Genomic DNA, 15,263 nt, shown 5'->3' with positions numbered 1-15,263 from the left:
AGCAGAATTCCTGGATCAATGGAAGAGTTCCGAAGCATTTTTAAAAGTCAGCAGAATTCCGAGAACAATAGAAGGGTACCAAAGCATGTTTAAACTTCAGCGGAATTCTGAGAACAATGTAAGAGTTCCGAAGCATTTTTAAACTTCACCGGAATTCCGAGAACAATGGAAGAGTTCCGAAGATTTTTAAACGTCAGCGGAATTTTGAAAACAATGGAAGATTTCCGAAGCATTTTTAAACTTCAGCAGAATTCCGAGAACAATGGAAGAGTTCCGAAGCATACTTAAACTTCAGCGGAATTCCGAGAACAATGGAAGAATTCTGAAGCATTTTTAAAAGTCAGCGGAATACCGAGAACAATGGAAGAGTTGTGAAGCATTTTTAAAAGTCAGCGGAATTCCAGAACAATGGAAGAGTTCCGAAGCATTTTTAAAAGTCAGCGGAATTCCGAGAACAATTTAAGAGTTCTGAAGCATTTTTAAACATCAGCGGAATTTTGAAAACAATGGAAGATTTCCGAAGCATTTTTAAAAGTCAGCGGAATTCTGAGAACATTAGAAGAGTTGTGAAGCATTTTTAAGCGTCAGCGGAATTCCGAGAACAATGGAAGAGTTCCGAAGCATTCTTAAACTTCAGCGGAATTCCGAGAACAATGGAAGAGTTCCGAAGCATTTTTAAAATTCAGCGGAATTCCGAGAACAATAGAAGAGTTCAGAAGCATTTTTAAACTTCAGCAGAATTCCTGGATCAATGGAAGAGTTCCGAAGCATTTTTAAAAGTCAGCAGAATTCCGAGAACAATAGAAGGGTACCAAAGCATGTTTAAACTTCAGCGGAATTCTGAGAACAATGTAAGAGTTCCGAAGCATTTTTAAACTTCACCGGAATTCCGAGAACAATGGAAGAGTTCCGAAGCATTTTTAAACGTCAGCGGAATTTTGAAAACAATGGAAGATTTCCGAAGCATTTTTAAACTTCAGCAGAATTCCGAGAACAATGGAAGAGTTCCGAAGCATACTTAAACTTCAGCGGAATTCCGAGAACAATGGAAGAATTCTGAAGCATTTTTAAAAGTCAGCGGAATACCGAGAACAATGGAAGAGTTGTGTAGCATTTTTAAACGTCAGCGGAATTCCAGAACAATGGAAGAGTTCCGAAGCATTTTTAAATGTCAGCGGAATTCCGAGAACAATGGAAGAGTTCTGAAGCATTTTTAAACGTCAGCGGATTTTGAAAACAATGGAAGATTTCCGAAGCATTTTTAAACGTCAGCGGAATTTGGAGAACAATCGAAGAGTTCCGAAGCATTTTTAAACTTCAACGGAATTTGGAGAACAATCGAAGAGTTCCGAAGCAATTTTAAAAGTCAGCGGAATTCTGAGAAAAATGGAAGAGTTCCGAAGCATTTTTAAATGTCAGCGGAATTCTGAGAAAAATGGAAGAGTTCCGAAGCATTTTTAAACTTCACCAGAATTCCGAGAACAATGGAAGAGTTCCGAAGCATACTTAAACTTCAGCGGAATTCCGAGAACAATGGAAGAGTTCAGAAGCATTTTTAAAAGTCAGCGGAATTCCGAGAACAATGGAAGAGTTGTGAAGCATTTTTAAACATCAGCGGAATTCCGAGAACAATGGAAGAGTTCCGAAGCATTTTTAAACGTCAGCGGAATTCCAAGAACAATGGAAGAGTTCTGAAGCCTTTTTAAATGTCAGCGGAATTCCGAGAACAATGGAAGAGTTCCGAAGCATTTTTAAATGTCAGCGGAATTCCGAGAACAATAGAAGAGTTGTGAAGCATTTTTAAGCGTCAGCGGAATTCCGAGAACAATGGAAGAATTCCGAAGCATTTTTAAACGTCAGCGGAATTCTGCGAACACTAGAAGAGTTCCGAAGCATTTTTAAACTTCAGCGGAATTTGGAAAACAATCGAAGAGTTCCGAAGCATTTTTAAAAGTCAGAGGAATTCCGAGAACAATGGAAGAGTTCTGAAGCATTTTTAAACATCAGCGGAATTTTGAAAACAATGGAAGATTTCCGAAGCATTTTTAAACGTCAGCGGAATTCCGAGAACAATGGAAGAGTTCCGAAGCATTTTTAAATGTCAACGGAATTCCGAGAACAATAGAAGAGTTGTGAAGCATTTTTAAGCGTCAGCGATATTCCGAGAACAATGGAAGAGTTCCGAAGCATTTTTAAACTTCAGCAGAATTCTGAGAACAATGGAAGAGTTCTGAAGCATTCTTAAACTTCAGCGGAATTCCGAGAACAATGGAAGAGTTTTGAAGCAATTTTAAGAGTCAGCGGAATTCCGACAACAATGGAAGAGTTCCGAAGCATTTTTAAAAGTAAGCGGAATTCTGAGAACAATAGAAGAGTTGTGAAGCATTTTTAAGCGTCAGCGGAATTCCGAGAACAATGGAAGAATTCCGAAGCATTTTTAAACTTCAAAACTTCAGCAGAATTCCAAGAACAATGGAAGAGTTTCGAAGCATTCTTAAACTTCAGCGGAATTCCGAGAGCAATGGAAGAGTTCCGAAGCATTTTTAAAAGTCAGCGGAATTCCGAGAACAATAGAAGAGTTCCGAAGCATTTTTAAACTTCAGAAGAATTCCTGTATCAATGGAAGAGTTCCGAAGCATTTTTAAAAGTCAGCAGAATTTCGAGAACAATAGAAGGGTACCAAAGCATGTTTAAACTTCAGTGGAATTCTGAGAACAATGTAAGAATTCCGAAGCATTTTTAAACTTCACCGGAATTCCGAGAACAATGGAAGAGTTCCGAAGCAATTTTAAAAGTCAGCGGAATTCCGAGAACAATAGAAGAGTTCAGAAGCATTTTTAAACTTCAGCAGAATTCCTGGATCAATGGAAGAGTTCCGAAGCATTTTTAAAAGTCAGCAGAATTCCGAGAACAATAGAAGGGTACCAAAGCATGTTTAAACTTCAGCGGAATTCTGAGAACAATGTAAGAGTTCCGAAGCATTTTTAAACTTCACCGGAATTCCGAGAACAATGGAAGAGTTCCGAAGCATTTTTAAACGTCAGCGGAATTTTGAAAACAATGGAAGATTTCCGAAGCATTTTTAAACTTCAGCAGAATTCCGAGAACAATGGAAGAGTTCCGAAGCATACTTAAACTTCAGCGGAATTCCGAGAACAATGGAAGAATTCTGAAGCATTTTTAAAAGTCAGCGGAATACCGAGAACAATGGAAGAGTTGTGTAGCATTTTTAAACGTCAGCGGAATTCCAGAACAATGGAAGAGTTCCGAAGCATTTTTAAATGTCAGCGGAATTCCGAGAACAATGGAAGAGTTCTGAAGCATTTTTAAACGTCAGCGGATTTTGAAAACAATGGAAGATTTCCGAAGCATTTTTAAACTTCAACGGAATTTGGAGAACAATCGAAGAGTTCCGAAGCAATTTTAAAAGTCAGCGGAATTCCGAGAACAATGGAAGAGTTGTGAAGCATTTTTAAACGTCAGTGGAATTCCAAGAACAATGGAAGAGTTCCGAAGCATTTTTAAATGTCAGCGGAATTCTGAGAAAAATGGAAGAGTTCCGAAGCATTTTTAAACTTCACCAGAATTCCGAGAACAATGGAAGAGTTCCGAAGCATACTTAAACTTCAGCGGAATTCCGAGAACAATGGAAGAGTTCAGAAGCATTTTTAAAAGTCAGCGGAATTCCGAGAACAATGGAAGAGTTGTGAAGCATTTTTAAACATCAGCGGAATTCCGAGAACAATGGAAGAGTTCCGAAGCATTTTTAAACGTCAGCGGAATTCCAAGAACAATGGAAGAGTTCTGAAGCCTTTTTAAATGTCAGCGGAATTCCGAGAACAATGGAAGAGTTCCGAAGCATTTTTAAATGTCAGCGGAATTCCGAGAACAATAGAAGAGTTGTGAAGCAGTTTTAAGCGTCAGCGTAATTCCGAGAACAATGGAAGAGTTCCAAAGCATTTTGAAACTTCAGCAGAATTCCGAGAACAATGGAAGAGTTCCGAAGCATTTTTAAACTTCAGCAGAATTCCGAGAACAATGGAAGAGTTCCGAAGCATTCTTAAACTTCAGCGGAATTCCGAGAACAATGGAAGAGTTTCGAAGCATTATTAAAAGTCAGCGGAATTCCGAGAACAATAGAAGAGTTGTGAAGCAATTTTAAGCGTCAGCGGAATTCCGAGAACAATGGAAGAATTCCGAAGCATTTTTAAACTTCAAAACTTCAGCGGAATTCCGAGAACAATGGAAGAGTTCCGAAGCATTTTTAAAAGTCAGCGGAATTCCGAGAACAATGGAAGAGTTCCGAAGCATTTTTAAACGTCAGCGGAATTCTGCGAACACTGGAAGAGTTCCGAAGCATTTTTAAACTTCAGCAGGATTTGGAGAACAATCGAAGAGTTCCGAAGCATTTTTAAAAGTCAGCGGAATTCCGAGAACAATTTAAGAGTTCTGAAGCATTTTTAAACATCAGCGGAATTTTGAAAACAATGGAAGATTTCCGAAGCATTTTTAAAAGTCAGCGGAATTCTGAGAACAATAGAAGAGTTGTGAAGCATTTTTAAGCGTCAGCGGAATTCCGAGAACAATGGAAGAGTTCCGAAGCATTCTTAAACTTCAGCGGAATTCCGAGAACAATGGAAGAGTTCCGAAGCATTTTTAAAAGTCAGCGGAATTCCGAGAACAATAGAAGAGTTCAGAAGCATTTTTAAACTTCAGCAGAATTCCTGGATCAATGGAAGAGTTCCGAAGCATTTTTAAAAGTCAGCAGAATTCCGAGAACAATAGAAGGGTACCAAAGCATGTTTAAACTTCAGCGGAATTCTGAGAACAATGTAAGAGTTCCGAAGCATTTTTAAACTTCACCGGAATTCCGAGAACAATGGAAGAGTTCCGAAGCATTTTTAAACGTCAGCGGAATTTTGAAAACAATGGAAGATTTCCGAAGCATTTTTAAACTTCAGCAGAATTCCGAGAACAATGGAAGAGTTCCGAAGCATACTTAAACTTCAGCGGAATTCCGAGAACAATGGAAGAATTCTGAAGCATTTTTAAAAGTCAGCGGAATACCGAGAACAATGGAAGAGTTGTGAAGCATTTTTAAAAGTCAGCGGAATTCCAGAACAATGGAAGAGTTCCGAAGCATTTTTAAAAGTCAGCGGAATTCCGAGAACAATTTAAGAGTTCTGAAGCATTTTTAAACATCAGCGGAATTTTGAAAACAATGGAAGATTTCCGAAGCATTTTTAAAAGTCAGCGGAATTCTGAGAACAATAGAAGAGTTGTGAAGCATTTTTAAGCGTCAGCGGAATTCCGAGAACAATGGAAGAGTTCCGAAGCATTCTTAAACTTCAGCGGAATTCCGAGAACAATGGAAGAGTTCCGAAGCATTTTTAAAAGTCAGCGGAATTCCGAGAACAATAGAAGAGTTCAGAAGCATTTTTAAACTTCAGCAGAATTCCTGGATCAATGGAAGAGTTCCGAAGCATTTTTAAAAGTCAGCAGAATTCCGAGAACAATAGAAGGGTACCAAAGCATGTTTAAACTTCAGCGGAATTCTGAGAACAATGTAAGAGTTCCGAAGCATTTTTAAACTTCACCGGAATTCCGAGAACAATGGAAGAGTTCCGAAGCATTTTTAAACGTCAGCGGAATTTTGAAAACAATGGAAGATTTCCGAAGCATTTTTAAACTTCAGCAGAATTCCGAGAACAATGGAAGAGTTCCGAAGCATACTTAAACTTCAGCGGAATTCCGAGAACAATGGAAGAATTCTGAAGCATTTTTAAAAGTCAGCGGAATACCGAGAACAATGGAAGAGTTGTGAAGCATTTTTAAAAGTCAGCGGAATTCCAGAACAATGGAAGAGTTCCGAAGCATTTTTAAAAGTCAGCGGAATTCCGAGAACAATTTAAGAGTTCTGAAGCATTTTTAAACATCAGCGGAATTTTGAAAACAATGGAAGATTTCCGAAGCATTTTTAAAAGTCAGCGGAATTCTGAGAACAATAGAAGAGTTGTGAAGCATTTTTAAGCGTCAGCGGAATTCCGAGAACAATGGAAGAGTTCCGAAGCATTCTTAAACTTCAGCGGAATTCCGAGAACAATGGAAGAGTTCCGAAGCATTTTTAAAATTCAGCGGAATTCCGAGAACAATAGAAGAGTTCAGAAGCATTTTTAAACTTCAGCAGAATTCCTGGATCAATGGAAGAGTTCCGAAGCATTTTTAAAAGTCAGCAGAATTCCGAGAACAATAGAAGGGTACCAAAGCATGTTTAAACTTCAGCGGAATTCTGAGAACAATGTAAGAGTTCCGAAGCATTTTTAAACTTCACCGGAATTCCGAGAACAATGGAAGAGTTCCGAAGCATTTTTAAACGTCAGCGGAATTTTGAAAACAATGGAAGATTTCCGAAGCATTTTTAAACTTCAGCAGAATTCCGAGAACAATGGAAGAGTTCCGAAGCATACTTAAACTTCAGCGGAATTCCGAGAACAATGGAAGAATTCTGAAGCATTTTTAAAAGTCAGCGGAATACCGAGAACAATGGAAGAGTTGTGTAGCATTTTTAAACGTCAGCGGAATTCCAGAACAATGGAAGAGTTCCGAAGCATTTTTAAATGTCAGCGGAATTCCGAGAACAATGGAAGAGTTCTGAAGCATTTTTAAACGTCAGCGGATTTTGAAAACAATGGAAGATTTCCGAAGCATTTTTAAACGTCAGCGGAATTTGGAGAACAATCGAAGAGTTCCGAAGCATTTTTAAACTTCAACGGAATTTGGAGAACAATCGAAGAGTTCCGAAGCAATTTTAAAAGTCAGCGGAATTCTGAGAAAAATGGAAGAGTTCCGAAGCATTTTTAAACTTCACCAGAATTCCGAGAACAATGGAAGAGTTCCGAAGCATACTTAAACTTCAGCGGAATTCCGAGAACAATGGAAGAGTTCAGAAGCATTTTTAAAAGTCAGCGGAATTCCGAGAACAATGGAAGAGTTGTGAAGCATTTTTAAACATCAGCGGAATTCCGAGAACAATGGAAGAGTTCCGAAGCATTTTTAAACGTCAGCGGAATTCCAAGAACAATGGAAGAGTTCTGAAGCCTTTTTAAATGTCAGCGGAATTCCGAGAACAATGGAAGAGTTCCGAAGCATTTTTAAATGTCAGCGGAATTCCGAGAACAATAGAAGAGTTGTGAAGCATTTTTAAGCGTCAGCGGAATTCCGAGAACAATGGAAGAATTCCGAAGCATTTTTGAACGTCAGCGGAATTCTGCGAACACTAGAAGAGTTCCGAAGCATTTTTAAACTTCAGCGGAATTTGGAAAACAATCGAAGAGTTCCGAAGCATTTTTAAAAGTCAGCGGAATTCCGAGAACAATGGAAGAGTTCTGAAGCATTTTTAAACATCAGCGGAATTTTGAAAACAATGGAAGATTTCCGAAGCATTTTTAAACGTCAGCGGAATTCCGAGAACAATGGAAGAGTTCCGAAGCATTTTTAAATGTCAACGGAATTCCGAGAACAATAGAAGAGTTGTGAAGCATTTTTAAGCGTCAGCGATATTCCGAGAACAATGGAAGAGTTCCGAAGCATTTTTAAACTTCAGCAGAATTCTGAGAACAATGGAAGAGTTCTGAAGCATTCTTAAACTTCAGCGGAATTCCGAGAACAATGGAAGAGTTTTGAAGCAATTTTAAGAGTCAGCGGAATTCCGACAACAATGGAAGAGTTCCGAAGCATTTTTAAAAGTAAGCGGAATTCTGAGAACAATAGAAGAGTTGTGAAGCATTTTTAAGCGTCAGCGGAATTCCGAGAACAATGGAAGAATTCCGAAGCATTTTTAAACTTCAAAACTTCAGCAGAATTCCAAGAACAATGGAAGAGTTTCGAAGCATTCTTAAACTTCAGCGGAATTCCGAGAGCAATGGAAGAGTTCCGAAGCATTTTTAAAAGTCAGCGGAATTCCGAGAACAATAGAAGAGTTCCGAAGCATTTTTAAACTTCAGAAGAATTCCTGTATCAATGGAAGAGTTCCGAAGCATTTTTAAAAGTCAGCAGAATTTCGAGAACAATAGAAGGGTACCAAAGCATGTTTAAACTTCAGTGGAATTCTGAGAACAATGTAAGAATTCCGAAGCATTTTTAAACTTCACCGGAATTCCGAGAACAATGGAAGAGTTCCGAAGCATTTTTAAACGTCAGCGGAATTCCGAGAACAATGGAAGAGTTCTGAATCATTTTTAAACGTCAGCGGAATTTTGAAAACAATGGAAGATTTCCGAAGCATTTTTAAACGTCAGCGGAATTCTGCGAACACTGGAAGACTTCCGAAGCTTTTTTAAACTTCAGCGGAATTTGGAGAACAATCGAAGAGTTCTGAATCATTTTTAAAAGTCAGCGGAATTCCGAGAACACTGGAAGAGTTCCGAAGCATTTTTAAACTTCAGCGGAATTTGGAGAACAATCGAATAGTTCCGAAGCATTTTTAAAAGTCAGCGGAATTCCGAGAACAATGGAAGAGTTCCGAAGCATTTTTAAACGTCAGCGGAATTCCGAGAACAATGGAAGAGTTCTGAAGCCTTTTTAAATGTCAGCGGAATTCCGAGAACAATGGAAGAGTTGTGAAGCATTTTTAAGCATCAGCGGAATTTCGAGAACAATGGAAGAGTTCCGAAGCATTTTTAAACTTCAGCAGAATTCTGAGAATAATAGAAGAGTTCCGAAGCATTCTTAAACTTCAGCGGAATTCCGAGAACAATGGAAGAGTTTCGAAGCATTATTAAAAGTCAGCGGAATTCCGAGAACAATAGAAGAGTTGTGAAGCAATTTTAAGCGTCAGCGGAATTCCGAGAACAATGGAAGAATTCCGAAGCATTTTTAAACTTCAAAACTTCAGCGGAATTCCGAGAACAATGGAAGAGTTCCGAAGCATTTTTAAAAGTCAGCGGAATTCCGAGAACAATGGAAGAGTTCCGAAGCATTTTTAAACGTCAGCGGAATTCTGCGAACACTGGAAGAGTTCCGAAGCATTTTTACACTTCAGCAGAATTTGGAGAACAATCGAAGAGTTCCGAAGCATTTTTAAAAGTCAGCGGAATTCCGAGAACAATTTAAGAGTTCTGAAGCATTTTTAAACATCAGCGGAATTTTGAAAACAATGGAAGATTTCCGAAGCATTTTTTAAAGTCAGCAGAATTCCGAGAACAATAGAAGGGTACCAAAGCATGTTTAAACTTCAGCGGAATTCTGAGAACAATGTAAGAGTTCCGAAGCATTTTTAAACTTCACCGGAATTACGAGAACAATTTAAGAGTTCTGAAGCATTTTTAAACATCAGCGGAATTTTGAAAACAATGGAAGATTTCCGAAGCATTTTTAAAAGTCAGCGGAATTCTGAGAACAATAGAAGAGTTGTGAAGCATTTTTAAGCGTCAGCGGAATTCCGAGAACAATGGAAGAGTTCCGAAGCATTCTTAAACTTCAGCGGAATTCCGAGAACAATGGAAGAGTTCCGAAGCATTCTTAAACTTCAGCGGAATTCCGAGAACAATGGAAGAGTTCCGAAGCATTCTTAAACTTCAGCGGAATTCCGAGAACAATGGAAGAGTTCCGAAGCATTTTTAAAAGTCAGCGGAATTCCGAGAACAATAGAAGAGTTCAGAAGCATTTTTAAACTTCAGCAGAATTCCTGGATCAATGGAAGAGTTCCGAAGCATTTTTAAAAGTCAGCAGAATTCCGAGAACAATAGAAGGGTACCAAAGCATGTTTAAACTTCAGCGGAATTCTGAGAACAATGTAAGAGTTCCGAAGCATTTTTAAACTTCACCGGAATTCCGAGAACAATGGAAGAGTTCCGAAGCATTTTTAAACGTCAGCGGAATTTTGAAAACAATGGAAGATTTCCGAAGCGTTTTTAAACTTCAGCAGAATTCCGAGAACAATGGAAGAGTTCCGAAGCATACTTAAACTTCAGCGGAATTCCGAGAACAATGGAAGAATTCTGAAGCATTTTTAAAAGTCAGCGGAATACCGAGAACAATGGAAGAGTTGTGAAGCATTTTTAAAAGTCAGCGGAATTCCAGAACAATGGAAGAGTTCCGAAGCATTTTTAAAAGTCAGCGGAATTCCGAGAACAATTTAAGAGTTCTGAAGCATTTTTAAACATCAGCGGAATTTTGAAAACAATGGAAGATTTCCGAAGCATTTTTAAAAGTCAGCGGAATTCTGAGAACAATAGAAGAGTTGTGAAGCATTTTTAAGCGTCAGCGGAATTCCGAGAACAATGGAAGAGTTCCGAAGCATTCTTAAACTTCAGCGGAATTCCGAGAACAATGGAAGAGTTCCGAAGCAATTTTAAAAGTCAGCGGAATTCCGAGAACAATAGAAGAGTTCAGAAGCATTTTTAAACTTCAGCAGAATTCCTGGATCAATGGAAGAGTTCCGAAGCATTTTTAAAAGTCAGCAGAATTCCGAGAACAATAGAAGGGTACCAAAGCATGTTTAAACTTCAGCGGAATTCTGAGAACAATGTAAGAGTTCCGAAGCATTTTTAAACTTCACCGGAATTCCGAGAACAATGGAAGAGTTCCGAAGCATTTTTAAACGTCAGCGGAATTTTGAAAACAATGGAAGATTTCCGAAGCATTTTTAAACTTCAGCAGAATTCCGAGAACAATGGAAGAGTTCCGAAGCATACTTAAACTTCAGCGGAATTCCGAGAACAATGGAAGAATTCTGAAGCATTTTTAAAAGTCAGCGGAATACCGAGAACAATGGAAGAGTTGTGTAGCATTTTTAAACGTCAGCGGAATTCCAGAACAATGGAAGAGTTCCGAAGCATTTTTAAATGTCAGCGGAATTCCGAGAACAATGGAAGAGTTCTGAAGCATTTTTAAACGTCAGCGGATTTTGAAAACAATGGAAGATTTCCGAAGCATTTTTAAACGTCAGCGGAATTTGGAGAACAATCGAAGAGTTCCGAAGCATTTTTAAACTTCAACGGAATTTGGAGAACAATCGAAGAGTTCCGAAGCAATTTTAAAAGTCAGCGGAATTCCGAGAACAATGGAAGAGTTGTGAAGCATTTTTAAACGTCAGTGGAATTCCAAGAACAATGGAAGAGTTCCGAAGCATTTTTAAATGTCAGCGGAATTCTGAGAAAAATGGAAGAGTTCCGAAGCATTTTTAAACTTCACCAGAATTCCGAGAACAATGGAAGAGTTCCGAAGCATACTTAAACTTCAGCGGAATTCCGAGAACAATGGAAGAGTTCAGAAGCATTTTTAAAAGTCAGCGGAATTCCGAGAACAATGGAAGAGTTGTGAAGCATTTTTAAACATCAGCGGAATTCCGAGAACAATGGAAGAGTTCCGAAGCATTTTTAAACGTCAGCGGAATTCCAAGAACAATGGAAGAGTTCTGAAGCCTTTTTAAATGTCAGCGGAATTCCGAGAACAATGGAAGAGTTCCGAAGCATTTTTAAATGTCAGCGGAATTCCGAGAACAATAGAAGAGTTGTTAAGCAGTTTTAAGCGTCAGCGTAATTCCGAGAACAATGGAAGAGTTCCAAAGCATTTTGAAACTTCAGCAGAATTCCGAGAACAATGGAAGAGTTCCGAAGCATTTTTAAACGTCAGCGGAATTCCGAGAACAATGGAAGAGTTCTGAATCATTTTTAAACGTCAGCGGAATTTTGAAAACAATGGAAGATTTCCGAAGCATTTTTAAACGTCAGCGGAATTCCGAGAACAATGGAAGAGTTCTGAAGCCTTTTTAAATGTCAGCGGAATTCCGAGAACAATGGAAGAGTTGTGAAGCATTTTTAAGCATCAGCGGAATTTCGAGAACAATGGAAGAGTTCCGAAGCATTTTTAAACTTCAGCAGAATTCTGAGAATAATAGAAGAGTTCCGAAGCATTCTTAAACTTCAGCGGAATTCCGAGAACAATGGAAGAGTTTCGAAGCATTATTAAAAGTCAGCGGAATTCCGAGAACAATAGAAGAGTTGTGAAGCAATTTTAAGCGTCAGCGGAATTCCGAGAACAATGGAAGAATTCCGAAGCATTTTTAAACTTCAAAACTTCAGCGGAATTCCGAGAACAATGGAAGAGTTCCGAAGCATTTTTAAAAGTCAGCGGAATTCCGAGAACAATGGAAGAGTTCCGAAGCATTTTTAAACGTCAGCGGAATTCTGCGAACACTGGAAGAGTTCCGAAGCATTTTTACACTTCAGCAGAATTTGGAGAACAATCGAAGAGTTCCGAAGCATTTTTAAAAGTCAGCGGAATTCCGAGAACAATTTAAGAGTTCTGAAGCATTTTTAAACATCAGCGGAATTTTGAAAACAATGGAAGATTTCCGAAGCATTTTTTAAAGTCAGCAGAATTCCGAGAACAATAGAAGGGTACCAAAGCATGTTTAAACTTCAGCGGAATTCTGAGAACAATGTAAGAGTTCCGAAGCATTTTTAAACTTCACCGGAATTACGAGAACAATTTAAGAGTTCTGAAGCATTTTTAAACATCAGCGGAATTTTGAAAACAATGGAAGATTTCCGAAGCATTTTTAAAAGTCAGCGGAATTCTGAGAACAATAGAAGAGTTGTGAAGCATTTTTAAGCGTCAGCGGAATTCCGAGAACAATGGAAGAGTTCCGAAGCATTCTTAAACTTCAGCGGAATTCCGAGAACAATGGAAGAGTTCCGAAGCATTCTTAAACTTCAGCGGAATTCCGAGAACAATGGAAGAGTTCCGAAGCATTCTTAAACTTCAGCGGAATTCCGAGAACAATGGAAGAGTTCCGAAGCATTTTTAAAAGTCAGCGGAATTCCGAGAACAATAGAAGAGTTCAGAAGCATTTTTAAACTTCAGCAGAATTCCTGGATCAATGGAAGAGTTCCGAAGCATTTTTAAAAGTCAGCAGAATTCCGAGAACAATAGAAGGGTACCAAAGCATGTTTAAACTTCAGCGGAATTCTGAGAACAATGTAAGAGTTCCGAAGCATTTTTAAACTTCACCGGAATTCCGAGAACAATGGAAGAGTTCCGAAGCATTTTTAAACGTCAGCGGAATTTTGAAAACAATGGAAGATTTCCGAAGCATTTTTAAACTTCAGCAGAATTCCGAGAACAATGGAAGAGTTCCGAAGCATACTTAAACTTCAGCGGAATTCCGAGAACAATGGAAGAATTCTGAAGCATTTTTAAAAGTCAGCGGAATACCGAGAACAATGGAAGAGTTGTGAAGCATTTTTAAAAGTCAGCGGAATTCCAGAACAATGGAAGAGTTCCGAAGCATTTTTAAAAGTCAGCGGAATTCCGAGAACAATTTAAGAGTTCTGAAGCATTTTTAAACATCAGCGGAATTTTGAAAACAATGGAAGATTTCCGAAGCATTTTTAAAAGTCAGCGGAATTCTGAGAACAATAGAAGAGTTGTGAAGCATTTTTAAGCGTCAGCGGAATTCCGAGAACAATGGAAGAGTTCCGAAGCATTCTTAAACTTCAGCGGAATTCCGAGAACAATGGAAGAGTTCCGAAGCAATTTTAAAAGTCAGCGGAATTCCGAGAACAATAGAAGAGTTCAGAAGCATTTTTAAACTTCAGCAGAATTCCTGGATCAATGGAAGAGTTCCGAAGCATTTTTAAAAGTCAGCAGAATTCCGAGAACAATAGAAGGGTACCAAAGCATGTTTAAACTTCAGCGGAATTCTGAGAACAATGTAAGAGTTCCGAAGCATTTTTAAACTTCACCGGAATTCCGAGAACAATGGAAGAGTTCCGAAGCATTTTTAAACGTCAGCGGAATTTTGAAAACAATGGAAGATTTCCGAAGCATTTTTAAACTTCAGCAGAATTCCGAGAACAATGGAAGAGTTCCGAAGCATACTTAAACTTCAGCGGAATTCCGAGAACAATGGAAGAATTCTGAAGCATTTTTAAAAGTCAGCGGAATACCGAGAACAATGGAAGAGTTGTGAAGCATTTTTAAAAGTCAGCGGAATTCCAGAACAATGGAAGAGTTCCGAAGCATTTTTAAAAGTCAGCGGAATTCCGAGAACAATTTAAGAGTTCTGAAGCATTTTTAAACATCAGCGGAATTTTGAAAACAATGGAAGATTTCCGAAGCATTTTTAAAAGTCAGCGGAATTCTGAGAACAATAGAAGAGTTGTGAAGCATTTTTAAGCGTCAGCGGAATTCCGAGAACAATGGAAGAGTTCCGAAGCATTCTTAAACTTCAGCGGAATTCCGAGAACAATGGAAGAGTTCCGAAGCATTTTTAAAAGTCAGCGGAATTCCAAGAACAATAGAAGAGTTCAGAAGCATTTTTAAACTTCAGCAGAATTCCTGGATCAATGGAAGAGTTCCGAAGCATTTTTAAAAGTCAGCAGAATTCCGAGAACAATAGAAGGGTACCAAAGCATGTTTAAACTTCAGCGGAATTCTGAGAACAATGTAAGAGTTCCGAAGCATTTTTAAACTTCACCGGAATTCCGAGAACAATTGAAGAGTTCCGAAGCATTTTTAAACGTCAGCGGAATTTTGAAAACAATGGAAGATTTCCGAAGCATTTTTAAACTTCAGCAGAATTCCTGGATCAATGGAAGAGTTCCGAAGCATTTTTAAAAGTCAGCAGAATTCCGAGAACAATAGAAGGGTACCAAAGCATGTTTAAACTTCAGCGGAATTCTGAGAACAATGTAAGAGTTCCGAAGCATTTTTAAACTTCACCGGAATTCCGAGAACAATGGAAGAGTTCCGAAGCATTTTTAAACGTCAGCGGAATTTTGAAAACAATGGAAGATTTCCGAAGCATTTTTAAACTTCAGCAGAATTCCGAGAACAATGGAAGAGTTCCGAAGCATACTTAAACTTCAGCGGAATTCCGAGAACAATGGAAGAATTCTGAAGCATTTTTAAAAGTCAGCGGAATACCGAGAACAATGGAAGAGTTGTGTAGCATTTTTAAACGTCAGCGGAATTCCAGAACAATGGAAGAGTTCCGAAGCATTTTTAAATGTCAGCGGAATTCCGAGAACAATGGAAGAGTTCTGAAGCATTTTTAAACGTCAGCGGATTTTGAAAACAATGGAAGATTTCCGAAGCATTTTTAAACGTCAGCGGAATTTGGAGAACAATCGAAGAGTTCCGAAGCATTTTTAAACTTCAACGGAATTTGGAGAACAATCGAAGAGTTCCGAAGCAATTTTAAAAGTCAGCGGAATTCTGAGAAAAATGGAAGAGTTCCGAAGCATTTTTAAATGTCA

Source organism: Phyllobates terribilis, unplaced genomic scaffold, assembly GCF_046119375.1.
Source record: "Phyllobates terribilis strain yellow unplaced genomic scaffold, ASM4611937v1 Scaffold_28__1_contigs__length_16237799, whole genome shotgun sequence".
In the NCBI taxonomy this organism is placed as follows: Eukaryota; Metazoa; Chordata; class Amphibia; order Anura; family Dendrobatidae; genus Phyllobates; species Phyllobates terribilis.
This window is presented reverse-complemented; position numbering follows the sequence as displayed.